General features: G+C 43.7%; 1 protein-coding gene across 1 annotated transcript in view; it reads right to left on the bottom strand.

Annotated features, from left to right (window-relative positions):
- The window catches only part of LOC128699124 (serine-rich adhesin for platelets), a 120,040-nt gene extending 110,147 nt beyond the window's left edge, over positions 1-9,893 (bottom strand). The window contains exon 1 of the mRNA XM_053791649.2: positions 9,828-9,893. The gene's annotated coding sequence lies outside the window, so the exon portion shown is untranslated. The remainder of the gene's footprint in view (positions 1-9,827) is intronic.
- Between the last annotated feature and the right edge of the window lie 4,702 nt (positions 9,894-14,595).

The raw sequence follows: 14,595 nt of genomic DNA, 5'->3' as shown, positions 1-14,595 counted from the left end.
ATAAAGCCTGCTAGTGTACCATGTGGATTTACCACGATTTCATTTGCATTATTTTCAGGTAGCAGATTTATCAATAACAACACCTGGACGCTTCTCTTCGTAATGTTTTCAATATATCATCAAGCAATCTATAACACTCACGTGGCCTCTTCTCACCTGTATTTATTATTTCATGACACTTATCTATATAATTCGCTCTCCAACTTAGATCGTAAACAAACAGTATTCACGTAACTGTTACTCCTTCTAGCAAGTCACTCATATAAATTAGAAACATTGTCAGGACAAAGAATCTACCATTTTGTCATTCCATGGCTGAGAGACACAAACAATAACATTCCTCCTTTATCACTGTTATCATTTTCATCTCAAACTGAAAACCTCTTGTCTATTGATATACTCTGGGTTTTTTCATATATGTTTTTTTTTAATTTCCAGATAAGTCTAGTAAAATAAATTCTATTGGAAATTTTATTATAATTTTAATGACTGAAATCTGTTATCCCATTTCTTTTCTGAAAAATTTGTTTGATATATGTACATAAGAGCAAGTTTGGTAGTAGGTTGGTAGACAGCAACCAGCCAGGGAGGTACTACCGTCCTGTGGTAGTAGGTTGGTAGACAGCAACCAGCCAGGGAAGTACTACCGTCCTGTGGTAGTAGGTTGGTAGACAGCAACCAGCCAGGGAGGTACTACCGTCCTGTGGTAGTAGGTTGGTAGACAACAACCAGCCAGGGAGGTACTACCGTACTGTGGTTGTAGGTTGGTAGACAGCAACCAGCCAGGGAGGTACTACCGTCCTGTGGTAGTAGGTTGGTAGACAGAAACCAGCCAGGGAGGTACTACCGTCCTGTGGTAGTAGGTTGGTAGACAACAGCCACCCAGGGAGGTACTACCGTCCTGTGGTAGTAGGTTGGTAGACAGAAACCAGCCAGGGAGGTACTACCGTCCTGTGGTAGTAGGTTGGTAGACAGCAACCACCCAGGGAGGTACTACCGTCCTGTGGTAGTAGGTTGGTAGACAGAAACCAGCCAGGGAGGTACTACCGTACTGTGGTTGTAGGTTGGTAGACAGCAACCAGCCAGGGAGGTACTACCGTCCTGTGGTAGTAGGTTGGTAGACAGAAACCAGCCAGGGAGGTACTACCGTCCTGTGGTAGTAGGTTGGTAGACAGCAACCACCCAGGGAGGTACTACCGTCCTGTGGTAGTAGGTTGGAAGACAGCAACCACCCAGGGAGGTACTACCGTCCTGTGGTAGTAGGTTGGTAGACAGAAACCAGCCAGGGAGGTACTACCGTACTGTGGTTGTAGGTTGGTAGACAGCAACCAGCCAGGGAGGTACTACCGTCCTGTGGTAGTAGGTTGGTAGACAGAAACCAGCCAGGGAGGTACTACCGTCCTGTGGTAGTAGGTTGGTAGACAGAAACCAGCCAGGGAGGTACTACCGTCCTGTGGTAGTAGGTTGGTAGACAGCAACCACCCAGGGAGGTACTACCGTCCTGTGGTAGTAGGTTGGTAGACAGCAACCACCCAGGGAGGTACTACCGTCCTGTGGTAGTAGGTTGGTAGACAGCAACCACCCAGGGAGGTACTACCGTCCTGTGGTAGTAGGTTGATAGACAGCAACCACCCAGGGAGGTACTACCGTCCTGTGTAGTAGGTTGGTAGACAGCAACCACCCAGGGAGGTACTACCGTCCTGTGGTAGTAGGTTGGTAGACAGAAACCAGCCAGGAAGGTACTACCGTCCTGTGGTAGTAGGTTGGTAGACAGAAACCAGCCAGGGAGGTACTACCGTACTGTGGTTGTAGGTTGGTAGACAGCAACCAGCCAGGGAGGTACTACCGTACTGTAGTAGTAGGTTGGTAGACAGCAACCACCCAGGGAGGTACTACCGTCCTGTGGTAGTAGGTTGGTAGACAACAACCAGCCAGGGAGGTACTACCGTCCTGTGGTTGTAGGTTGGTAGACAACAACCAACCAGGGAGGTACTACCGTCCTGTGGTAGTAGGTTGGTAGACAACAACTACCCAGGGAGGTACTGCCGTCCTGTGGTAGTAGGTTGGTAGACAGCAACCACCCAGGGAGGTACTACCGTCCTGTGGTAGTAGGTTGGTAGACAACAACCACCCAGGGAGGTACTACCGTCCTGTGGTAGTAGGTTGGTAGACAGCAACCACCCAGGGAGGTACTACCGTACTGTGGTAGTAGGTTGGTAGACAACAACCACCCAGGGAGGTACTACAGTTATGGTAGTAAGTTGGTAGACAACCACCCAGGGAGGTACTACCGTCCTGTGGTAATATGTTGGTAGACAACAACCAGCCAGGGAGGTACTACCGTCCTGTGGTAGTAGGTTGGTAGAAAACAACCAGCCAGGGAGGTACTACCGTCCTGTGGTAGTAGGTTGGTAGACAACCACCCAGGGAGGTACTACCGTCCTGTGGTAGTAGGTTGGTAGACAGAAACCACCCAGGGAGGTACTACCGTACTGTGGTAGTAGGTTGGTAGACAGCAACTACCCACTGAGGTACTACCGTCCTGTGGTAGTAGGTTGGTAGACAACAACCACCCAGGGAGGTACTACCGTCCTGTGGTAGTAGGTTGGTAGACAACCAGCAAGGGAGGTACTACCATCCTTTGGTAGTAGGTTGGTAGACAACCAGCCAGGGAGGTACTACCATCCTGTGGTAGTAGGTTGGTAGACAACAACCAGCCAGGGAGGTACTACCATCCTGTGGTAGTAGGTTGGTAGACAACAACCAGCCAGGGAGGTACTACCATCATGTGGTAGTAGGTTGGTAGACAGCAACCAGCCAGGGAGGTACTACCGTCCTGTGGTTGTAGGTTGGTAGACAGCAACCACCCAGGGAGGTACTACCGTCCTGTGGTTGTAGGTTGGTAGACAGCAACCACCCAGGGAGGTACTACCATCCTGTGGTAGTAGGTTGGTAGACAGCAACCACCCAGGGAGGTACTACCGTCCTGTGGTAGTAGGTTGGTAGACAGCAACCATCCAGGGAGGTACTACCGTCCTGTGGTAGTAGGTTGGTAGACAGCAACCACCCAGGGAGGTACTACCGTCCTGTGGTAGTAGGTTGGTAGACAGCAACCACCCAGGGAGGTACTACCGTCCTGTGGTAGTAGGTTGGTAGACAGCAACCACCCAGGGAGGTACTACCGTCCTGTGGTAGTAGGTTGGTAGACAGCAACCACCCAGGGAGGTACTACCGCACTGTGGTTGTAGGTTAGTAGACAGCAACAATAAATTGCCACATTAGTTGCACTTGTGCCCTTTCACCCAACAGACTGTATCTGTCACACATCTCATGCTGTCATCCACCTAAGTTCCTTTGTGATGCTCTTTCATATTTAGTTTTTCTCACTAATTTAATGCAACAGACATGTTTGTGTATGAAGTGGGAGAGTTTGGATGTTTTACCGCATGTGTGGATTCTTGGAAAACAAGGCTGGTGTGTTTTAGAAGGTAGCTGTTACGTACTCACCTATTTGTACTCACCTATTTGTGGTTGCAGGGGTCGATTCACAGCTCCTGGCCCCGCCTCTTCACTGATTGCTACTAGGTCCTCTCTCTCCCTGCTCCATGAGCTTTATCATACCTCGCCTTAAAACTATGTATGGTTCCCGCCTCCACTACTTCACTTTCTAGGCTATTCCACGGCTTGACTACTCTATGACTGAAGAAATACTTCCTAACATCCCTTTGATTCATCTGAGTCTTCAACTTCCAATTGTGACCTCTCGTGTCTGTGTCCCATCTCTGGAACATCCCGTCTTTGTCCACCTCGTCTATTCCGCGCAGTATTTTATATGTCGTTATCATGTCTCCCCTGACCCTCCTTGCCTCCAGTGTCGTCAGGCTGATTTCCCTCAACCTTTCTTCGTAGGACAATCCCCGTAGCTCTGGGACTAGTCTTGTTGCAAACCTTTGCACTTTCTCTAATTTCTTGACGTGCTTGACTAGGTGTGGATTCCAAACTGGTGCTGCATACTCCAGTATGGGCCTGACGTAAATGGTATACAGAGTCTTGAACGAATCCTTACTGAGGTATCGGAACGCTATCCGTAGGTTTGCCAGGCGCCCGTATGCTGCAGCAGTTATCTGATTGATGTGAGCCTCGGGAGATATGCTCGGTGTTATACTCACCCCCAGATCTTTTTCCTTGAGTGAGGTTTGCAGACTTTGGCCGTCTAAACTATATTGTGTCTGCGGTCTTCTTTGCCCTTCCCCAATCTTCATGGCTTTGCATTTGGCAGGGTTAAACTCAAGGAGCCAGTTGCTGGACCAGGCTTGTAGCCTGTCCAGGTCTCTTTGTCGTCCTGCCTGATCCTCATCCGATTTGATTCTTCTCATTAACTTCACATCGTCCGCAAACAAGGACACTTCTGAGTCTATCCCTTCCGTTATGTCCATTCGTTATGTCACGTGTTTGTGTGTGTGTGTGTTCTCACCTAATTGTAGTCCAAGGGGTCGAGACTCAGCTCCTGGCCCCGCCTCTTCGTGTGTGTGTGTGTGTGTGTACGTACAAAAGCTCTTAACACAATCCAATAAACAGTCTGAGGACGAGTGTTGACCTGGATCTAGAGGCGCTCCTCACAGAACATAATTGATCTAAATAAAGTCGATAGTTATCTGGGACAAACCTCTGACAGGAGCTCAGGGTTGATGGAAAGGGGCGAGTAGCGTTGATGGAAAGGGGCGAGTAGCATTGGTGGAAAGGGAGCGTTGATGTAGGGAAAGAGTAGTGCTGATGTAGGGGAAGGGTAGGGTTGATGGAAAGGAAGGAAAGGGTTGATAGAAGGGGAAGAGAGAGGGTCTTCTTTCTTCCACTTCCCACCAACCCTCCTTTCTTATTTTTTCCACCCACTCTTCCATCTCTCTCTCATTCGCTCCTAAAATCCTTCCTTGCCTCCATCCCTCCCAGAATCAATCTCTCCCTGTCAGAATTAATCTCCCCCTGCCAGACTCAATATCTCCCTGCCAGACTCAATATCTCCCTGCCAGACTCAATATCTCCCTGCCAGACTCAATATCTCCCTGCCAGACTCAATATCTCCCTGCCAGAATCAATATCTCCCTGCCAGAATCAATATCTCCCTGCCAGAATCAATATCTCCCTGCCAGAATCAATATCTCCCTGCCAGAATCAATATCTCCCTGCCAGAATCAATATCTCCCTGCCAGAATCAATATCTCCCTGCCAGAATCAATATCTCCCTGCCAGAATCAATATCTCCCTGCCAGAATCAATATCTCCCTGCCAGAATCAATGTCTCCCTGCCAGAATCAATATCTCCCTGCCAGAATCGATTCCTTCCTCCCCTAGTATACACCCTGTAAAGGAGCTTCAGGTATTAATCAAGGTTCACATTTAGAATTCATATTAACGAATTTTGAATGTCTATTTATCTGTCAAAATATTTATATAATAATTAATTCAGTTTGTGTAGTATTAAGAAAATTTGATGTCGTTTTTTTTAATTTCATTCACCTGTCTATAATTTTACAATGTTTCATCTTAAGTGTAATTGCCGTTTTCTGTTAATATAACGCTACTCCATTAAGTTTCGTTTGATTTCGTTTTAATAATGTTTTGCTTATTTAACCGATTTTGGTTTTGGGCACGACATTAATATCACATTCATACATATGATCTGAAAATTCGCAATGAACTAATGAAATAACTCTGTGAGACGAGACTGCAGCCCAGCACTCTTAATATTGTGCTAGAGACTGATAATTACTGATCTAACCAGTAAATGCTTTTAACCGGAAAGGTCAGTGCCAGTCACTGCTTCAGTCCAGGTTGAGGCTCTACTTACCACCCATAGTAGTGCAGAAATAAGTTCTCTGCACATCTCTTTATATTAGACAGTGCCACAGTGTGCTCGGCCTGGGCGTTGATGTCGGTTATAAAGTATTGTGGATTCTGAAGTAACATCTGGCTCAGGCATCAGATCGGTAGAAACTGTTTGGAACGTTGTAACCTTTATAGGCAGATAATTAATATGTCAGTGTATTTGACGAAGGTGAGATACTCTGCCATCAGAGAGTAGATTTGGTAGTTATAATCTGATATCTTTTGTACTATCATGTAAATGTGCTGATTACCAGACCTTTACTTATGTAGCAGACCTACACAATCTATAATAAACTCAGAAACTTGTTCCTTAATAGCCGAAATTGGGGATAATGGTGCTACCTTTTATTGGACAGGAAACTCTGTAGTGGAGGGATTTTGATGTACTTCCAATATGTTATAGATTGGCACATTCTAAGACCTTTTATCTCTTATGATTTTTGCCGTAACTTTCATAGTTTCTTTGTTAAGACTATTTGAATGTGAGTCTAAACAGGCATTATTACTACTTATGAGCAATTGTAATTTACCATCTCCTAGGCCTAGGGCGACACTGTTTCACATCTCAGTTCCTTACTCTACTTGGGTAGGATCTAGCGCTTTTTGACTGGTTAGTTTTTGAGTGACGAGGCTTTGTGAAAAATTTCACGAGCCCCTGAAAGGCTCTAAAAAGGCCTATATATATTTTTTACTACTGGACGTTCATCACAGACTATGATGTATCTTCTGACATCTTTGCTCAAGCCCGGCCAAATAGAGTTTCTGGTTGTCATAAAAACAGTATTAGTAAATCTCAGGTGTCCTTGCATAGAAGAATTATGGGCGGCACGAAACACGGGCCTCAAAAACATTTAGGTATGACTACCTTTTCTAAGATCCTGCAGGTATATATTCCCTTAAAAGTTTTAGTAAACTTTCATGAGAACTCCATTATTGGAGAAGAAACATGAAGGCAAACTGACCACTTCGGCATCAGACACTACCCATGTAAATGCTACACACAAGAGTAAGAAGTGCGGGCCCTGAGTTCCCCCCACAAATTACATATGCTATCATTAAACGAAAAGTTTAACTCATAATCTGGAAGACCCAAAGAAAGATTAACAATCTCATCAGTCTCTCTTCCATATATCTGGATATACAACATTAACTGGAAAATAAAGCCATTACTTTGTACTTCGGTTAGTATCCACTGCTACATAAGGACAAAAACACTTGATGCCAGAACATCTTTACTAATTAATAAAAAAAATTATGTAGTGGTACAGAAATTACTGTACCACCATTTGTGTTAATTAAATTATTATTGAGATAAGTGTCCTCTGATATTGGTCGGGAACCTTCCCGCAACACTGAGAAGATATCTCATTCAGTGCAACATGACAACTTGACATGTATCCTGACAACGTGACATGCAGCCTGACAACCTAACATGCAGCCTGACGACCTAATATGTAGCCTGACAACCTGACATGCAGCCTGACAACCTGACATGCAACCTGACATGAAGCCTGACAACCTAACATGCAGCCTGACAACCTAACATGCAGCCTGATTGCCTGACATGCAGCCTGATTTCCTGACGTGCAGCCTGACAACTTTTCACGCAGTCTGACCTGACATGCAGCTTGACAACTTGACATGTAGCCTGACATGCTGTCCGTAACATCGTCATGGGACACTGGACAATCTAATAGAATATACTTAAGACTCATGGGTTATTTTTTCATTTATTTCCCATGTGCTGTAATCTTTACTATCTATCTTTGAAAATGAGTTGGGAAAATATTTTTGTTTAGTGGGCTTGGGTTTGAGAAGAACCTGCTTAGTATGGGCCAATAGGCCCTTACTAGGCAGTGTTCCTCCACTCTCATGTTCTTATGTTTTCCTACATACACACTGAAGGTACTGTAACTCCTTGAGGAGTTATTTTTTTTTGTATTACCAAAAAAATTAACTCCTCAAGTTTTTATGGAAGCCAGAAAATAATTATCTTCTTTTAAGTTAGCTGGGAATTATATTAAATCTTGCTCAACAAACTAAACCGTTTAGTGCCCGCAGCTTCAAACTCATGCAGATAATGTATACCCTGTACCTTTGCACTCTATTCGGTAATAATAAAGAATAGTAATAAACAGAGTAAAGTCTGAGGCGACTCCTGTGTAAAGCTCTGTTCCACAAGACACAGTACTCGCTCCCATCCTGTTCCTCATCCTCATATCTGACATAGACAGGCATGTAAGCCATAGCACCGTGTCTGCCTTTGAAGATGACAACTGAATTTGCATGACAGTGTCCTCCATTGTAGACACTGCAAGACTCCAGGCGGATATCAACAAATCTTTAAATGGGCCGCAGAAAACAATATTAAGTTCAATGATGTGAAATTTCAACTACTCCGATATGGAAAACGTGAGGAAATTAAAACTATATAGTAGTATAAAACAAATTCCAACCACACAATAGAGCGGAAAACTAATGTAAAAGATCTGGGAGTGATCATGTCAGAGGATCTCACTTTCAAAGCCCACAACATTGTATCAATCGCATCTGCTAGAAAAATGACAGGATAGATAATGAGAACCTTTAAAATTAGGGATGCCAAGCCTATGATGACACTCTTCAGGTCACTTGTTCTATCCAGGCTGGAATATTGCCGCACACTAACAGCACCTTTCAGGGCAGGTGATATTGCTGACCTACAAAATGTACAGAGAACCTTCACGGCACACATAACTGCGATAAAACACCTTAGTTACTGGGAACGCTTGACATTCCTCAACCTGTACTCCCAAGAACGCAGGCGGGAGAGATACATGATTATATACACTTGGAAAATCGTAGAGGGATTAGTACCAAACTTGCACACGAAAATCACTCCCTATGAAAGCAAAAGACTCGGTAGACGATGCAACATCCCCCAATGAAAAGCAGGGGTGTCACTAGCACGATAAAAGACAACACAATAAGTGCCAGAGGCCCATGACTGTTCAACTGCCTCTCAGCATACAAGGGGATTATCAACAGACCCCTGGTTGTCTTCAAGAAGGCGCTGGACAAGCACCTAAGTCAGTTACACAAATAACCCGCGCATAAAAGAGAGAAGCTTACGACGACGTTTCGGTCCGACTTGGACCATTGACAAAGTCACACTGTGTCAGTGTGACTTTGTCAATGGTCCAAGTCGGACCGAAACGTCGTCGTAAGCTTCTCTCTTTTATGTGCGGGTTATTTGTGTATCGTTCCAGTCACGGTATTGTGCCTTTTTGTTACCTAAGTCAGTACCTGACCAGCCGGGTTGTGGTTCATACGTCGGGTTGCGTGCGGCCAACAGTAACAGCCTGGTTGATCAGGCCCTGATCTACCATGAGGCCTGGTCACAGACCGGGCCGCGGGGGCGTTGACCCCCGAAACCCTCTTCAGGTATACTTCAGGTATACCAATGAAATTTATACATTTACACTTATTCCCACGGAAAGAAAGACATATACCTCCAAATGCCAGAGAAAATTTAAGTTTTTTTTCTACCAGAGCCGCTTGATACAGATAGTGCCACACTAAGCCCCTGAAAAATATTAAATAAACACTGTAATTGTGAGTTGCGTTTTGCTTCACTTTCATACACTAAATCCTGGGTATATTTACATAAATCTGAGATTTGAAACCTTCAGCAACTTGTCTATATATCACTCGTTCCATTTATCTTCGCAATCGCTTATTAGGATTCTTTTCTGCAACAAATACGCGTCACTAAGGTATACAAAGTGGATGATTACACCGCGGCAGATGCGTAATCCAGAGCGACTACGCATCTTAATTAACATCACATAGCAGTCTTTGTATTCACAGCTATTTCCCGAATCAAACACACGGTAACTACTGACACAAAACACTCGGTGGATGAGGGAGATATTGCATCACCGCGGTAGCGACGAGCTTCACACCTTGGTGTACAGGTGATATATCCTGCTGCTCACGTTACCATGAGACTCGTGCACCCAACATAGTCGTCTCCACATGGTAACCTTAGTTTTCTTTTGCTTGCCACAGAAAACGAGCGTTAATGTCACGCGCTTCAAAGAAAATTGAACTAAGAGTTTTGCTGAAACCGGGAAAATGGGTATTAACGAGCGATATTGATAATCAGTAATGCTGTGCAAACTCAGCACAGTCAATGACACTGTTTTGCCATCGTTGAAATCTGTTATTTTTTTTTTAACACTGTAGCTACACTGCCATAGTGTTCATGCAGTGGTTCCCAAACTGGGGGTAATGGTAGAGTAATGGTAGGTAATGGTAGAGTAATGCTCTCTCTAGAGTCTAGAGAGAGCATTACTCTACCATTCTTCCTCTAGACTCTAGAGGAAGAATGGTAGAATAATGCTCTCTCTAGACTCTAGAGAGAGCATTACTCTACCATTACTCTACCATTACCCCCAGTTTGGGACTTGTCGCAGAAAGCTTGTCCGGAGTCTCTGGACTGGTTTATACAGTGCCGTAGTTCCATTGTCTCAGACTGTTTTGCGAGTCTTTATGATGCTAATCAAGTCGAAACGGCCACTTATTAAACGTCTTGATCGATCAGCGCATACGTGTCTTTTACCCACAACATACTGTATATGCTTCCGTGAACGTGTTTTGTTTAGTTAGGAGAAGCATAAGCAAAGAATTTTTCATCAGATTCCATCAGAAATACGTGTTGGAATGTCTATTGTTTACAACACGTTTAAACTCTTGGTGCAAATGTTACTATGTAGAGTGAGCCGCCAAAAACATCAACATCCAACGGCCAAATTCTGAAATTGTTTCTCCATCTTCCACCGTCAGTTTGTACAGTTGTTAATTAATGTACGGATTCTTTCGTCAGTTTGATTGAATACCTCTCTTACTGCTTGTCTGAATTCTTCCCAGCTGGTAAAATTTTCAAAGCACGCCAGCTAATTGTCACATGGAACAGTGGTTTACCTGGATTATTATTATTATTATTATAATCAAGGGGGAAGCGCTAAACCCGGAGGATTATACAGCGCCTAGGGGGGGATGTGGAAGGCATTCAGGCTTAATTCGGGGAACTGGAGCACAGATCCAATTCCCTAAATCAAGAGCCCCTCACCAACATCAAGGAACCTTCCTTGAGGGGTGCTGGTTTACCTGGAGTTTACCTGGAGAGAGTTCCGGGGGTCAACGCCCCCGCGGCCCGGTCTGTGACCAGGCCTCCTGGTGGATCAGAGCCTGATCAACCAGGCTGTTGCTGCTGGCTGCACGCAAACCAACGTACGAGCCACAGCCCGGCTGATCAGGAACCGACTTTAGGTGCTTGTCCAGTGCCAGCTTGAAGACTGCCAGGGGTCTGTTGGTAATCCCCCTTATGTGTGCTGGGAGGCAGTTGAACAGTCTCGGGCCCCTGACACTTATTGTATGGTCTCTTAACGTGCTAGTGACACCCCTGCTTTTCATTGGGGGGATGGTGCATCGTCTGCCAAGTCTTTTGCTTTCGTAGTAAGTGATTTTCGTGTGCAAGTTCGGTACTAGTCCCTCTAGGATTTTCCAGGTGTATATAATCATGTATCTCTCCCTCCTGCGTTCCAGGGAATACAGGTTTAGGAACCTCAAGCGCTCCCAGTAATTGAGGTGTTTTATCTCCGTTATGCGCGCCGTGAAGGTTCTCTGTACATTTTCTAGGTCAGCAATTTCACCTGCCTTGAAAGGTGCTTAGTGTGCAGCAATATTCCAGCCTAGATAGAACAAGTGACCTGAAGAGTGTCATCATGGGCTTGGCCTCCCTAGTTTTGAAGGTTCTCATTATCCATCCTGTCATTTTTCTAGCAGATGCGATTGATACAATGTTATGGTCCTTGAAGGTGAGATCCTCCGACATGATCACTCCCAGGTCTTTGACGTTGGTGTTTCGCTCTATTTTGTGGCCAGAATTTGTTTTGTACTCTGATGAAGATTTAATTTCCTCATGTTTACCATATCTGAGTAATTGAAATTTCTCATCGTTGAACTTCATATTGTTTTCTGCAGCCCGCTGAAAGATTTGGTTGATGTCCGCCTGGAGCCTTGCAGTGTCTGCAATGGAAGACACTGTCATGCAGATTCGGGTGTCATCTGCAAAGGAAGACACGGTGCTGTGGCTGACATCCTTGTCTATGTCGGATATGAGGATGAGGAACAAGATGGGAGCGAGTACTGTGCCTTGTGGAACAGAGCTTTTCACCATAGCTGCCTCGGACTTTACTCTGTTGACGACTACTCTCTGTGTTCTGTTAGTGAGGAAATTATAGATCCATCGACCGACTTTTCCTGTTATTCCTTTAGCACGCATTTTGTGCGCTATTACGCCATGGTCACACTTGTCGAAGGCTTTTGCAAAGTCTGTATATATTACATCTGCATTCTTTTTGTCTTCTAGTGCATTTAGGACCTTGTCGTAGTGATCCAATAGTTGAGACAGACAGGAGCGACCTGTTCTAAACCCATGTTGCCCTGGGTTGTGTAACTGATAGGTTTCTAGATGGGTGGTGATCTTGCTTCTTAGGACCCTTTCAAAGATTTTTATGATATGGGATGTTAGTGCTATTGGTCTGTAGTTCTTTGCTGTTGCTTTACTGCCCCCTTTGTGGAGTGGGGCTATGTCTGTTGTTTTTAGTAACTGTGGGACGACCCCCGTGTCCATGCTCCCTCTCCATAGGATGGAAAAGGCTCGTGATAGGGGCTTCTTGCAGTTCTTGATGAACACAGAGTTCCATGAGTCTGGCCCTGGGGCAGAGTGCATGGGCATGTCATTTATCGCCTGTTCGAAGTCATTTGGTTATCAACACCTCTGACTCATCGGAGTCGTGTACCTTTTCAATTGTCTCATTCACATTTCTACCTGCCTGTTTCGGTCAAATGGTTCCTAAGGCCAAGCTCTACTCTGAGAACTGTAAATTCTGTAAATTTTCGTGGAATACAACTTATTGCTGGTGCCATGCCAGTGTTGTCTATCGCCAGATGTTGTGAGGTAACATGAGTGTCATGAATCCTTATAGATGGTAAAATTTGGACAGAAGAGTTATTTACCTACTTGCATTAATACCATCTTCGTGGAATGTGCAAGTAAATATTTGGAAGAGGTGCCAATGGGGATAAAGAATGACAGACCGTAGATCAGTACCAGAGCCAGGGTCCACATTTAATCCAACCATAGTCGAAAATTTCCTGCTTCCTGGGGAGGATGATGTTACTTCCCCAACACCGGCTCGTGTTTCAAAATCCAGGTGCATCTTACTTTGTCTACTGCATCATATACATTAGTTTTATATAATGAGCAAATTATACTGTTTATGGATTTGTGTCTTATTTTACCAATACATATACTGGTAAATTTGTTAGTTATAAAAATGAGTTGTAGCCTAATAATTTTAAGATGACACACAAGCAGTTCAACTCAGCATAGTATCTATAGGAAAATGTGTCCCTATTAATAATCAATGTCAAATATAAATCACACTATAAACGTTAGTTAGCATCAATATCCCAAACCACACAAGCCATAATCGTCAATAGCTTAATCAAAAAGTGATAGCAATAGACTTGCAAATACATTTAAAATGCATTAATAAGCTATTATACACAAAGTTTTCATGAATTAACAGGTTTTAGGAGCTGAGGTAAAGGCGTGCTAGATTCTTAACAAAATGTACCATATACTTGACACCACTGTTTTCCAACAACAAAAATGGGACAGAAGTGGTCTTCTTTATACGCTTATGTATTCTAACGTGATATATTCTGCACACCACATCACTTGTGGATAATGGCTAAATATCACTAAACTTCTTAACTGGACTACAGTGTCCGGTTACAGCTCAATACTCAATATGAGGCTACAAATATGCCCCAGTGTAAACAGAAAAATGTGGGTAGAAAACACAAAATGTAGTAAACGGAATAATTTAGACAGTTACTGTGGAAAAAATTGATAATTTTCCTGTGATTTGTGTGATGGTTGACAGGAAAGTAATGTTTATGTAATAGCGTAGGTGTGTATCTTTAATGAGACTTAAAATGTGGTGAGGTCAGGTGTTTTTGGTTGGATGATGAGTGTCTTTTATACAAATTTGTAAGTCACACCCAGTAGCTTAAAATTGTTTGGGGTGATACCTTCATTACTGTAATAGGCTTTAAAATAATTTGAGTGTGTATTGCAGTTATTTGATGCTTCTGGCAGTTTGCCGACTGATGATGTAACGTCATGTTTCGTTGCATACTTCGTTGTCAGTATTTAGCATTATGTTAGAACGTTCTGCTTGTGTACAGCTATTCACATGAGCTTCTAGTTGTTCCCAGAACTTTCAAGTATTGTTCCTATCTTCTTCAATTATAGAGCTATAGTGCCTTGCTATATGTAAGGGCCATATAACACCTTGGGAATGGTAGAGGTGGGGATAATCAGGTCTGATCCAAGATAGCTCCAGATCCTTGAATCAAGATCCTTCACCAGCATTAAGGTACCATTCTTGAAGCAGCCCTAGACCCACAGTTGGTCTAAATAAGGAGAACATGCCTAAGTCGCATTTAAAAAAATTAAAAAAATAGGTGTGCAATTCTCAATTAAGGAAATTAACTGATACCTATATTTTTACCCTCAAAGGGGAAAAAAATCCACAGCTATTTCAAAATAAGATTTTTCATATTTTTAATACCATTTTGAAAATCAGTTTATAA

Source organism: Cherax quadricarinatus, chromosome 54 (assembly GCF_038502225.1).
Source record: "Cherax quadricarinatus isolate ZL_2023a chromosome 54, ASM3850222v1, whole genome shotgun sequence".
NCBI classification, from domain to species: Eukaryota; Metazoa; Arthropoda; class Malacostraca; order Decapoda; family Parastacidae; genus Cherax; species Cherax quadricarinatus.
The sequence above is the reverse complement of the archived record's forward strand: the minus strand, read 5'-3'. Positions and strand labels throughout refer to the sequence as shown.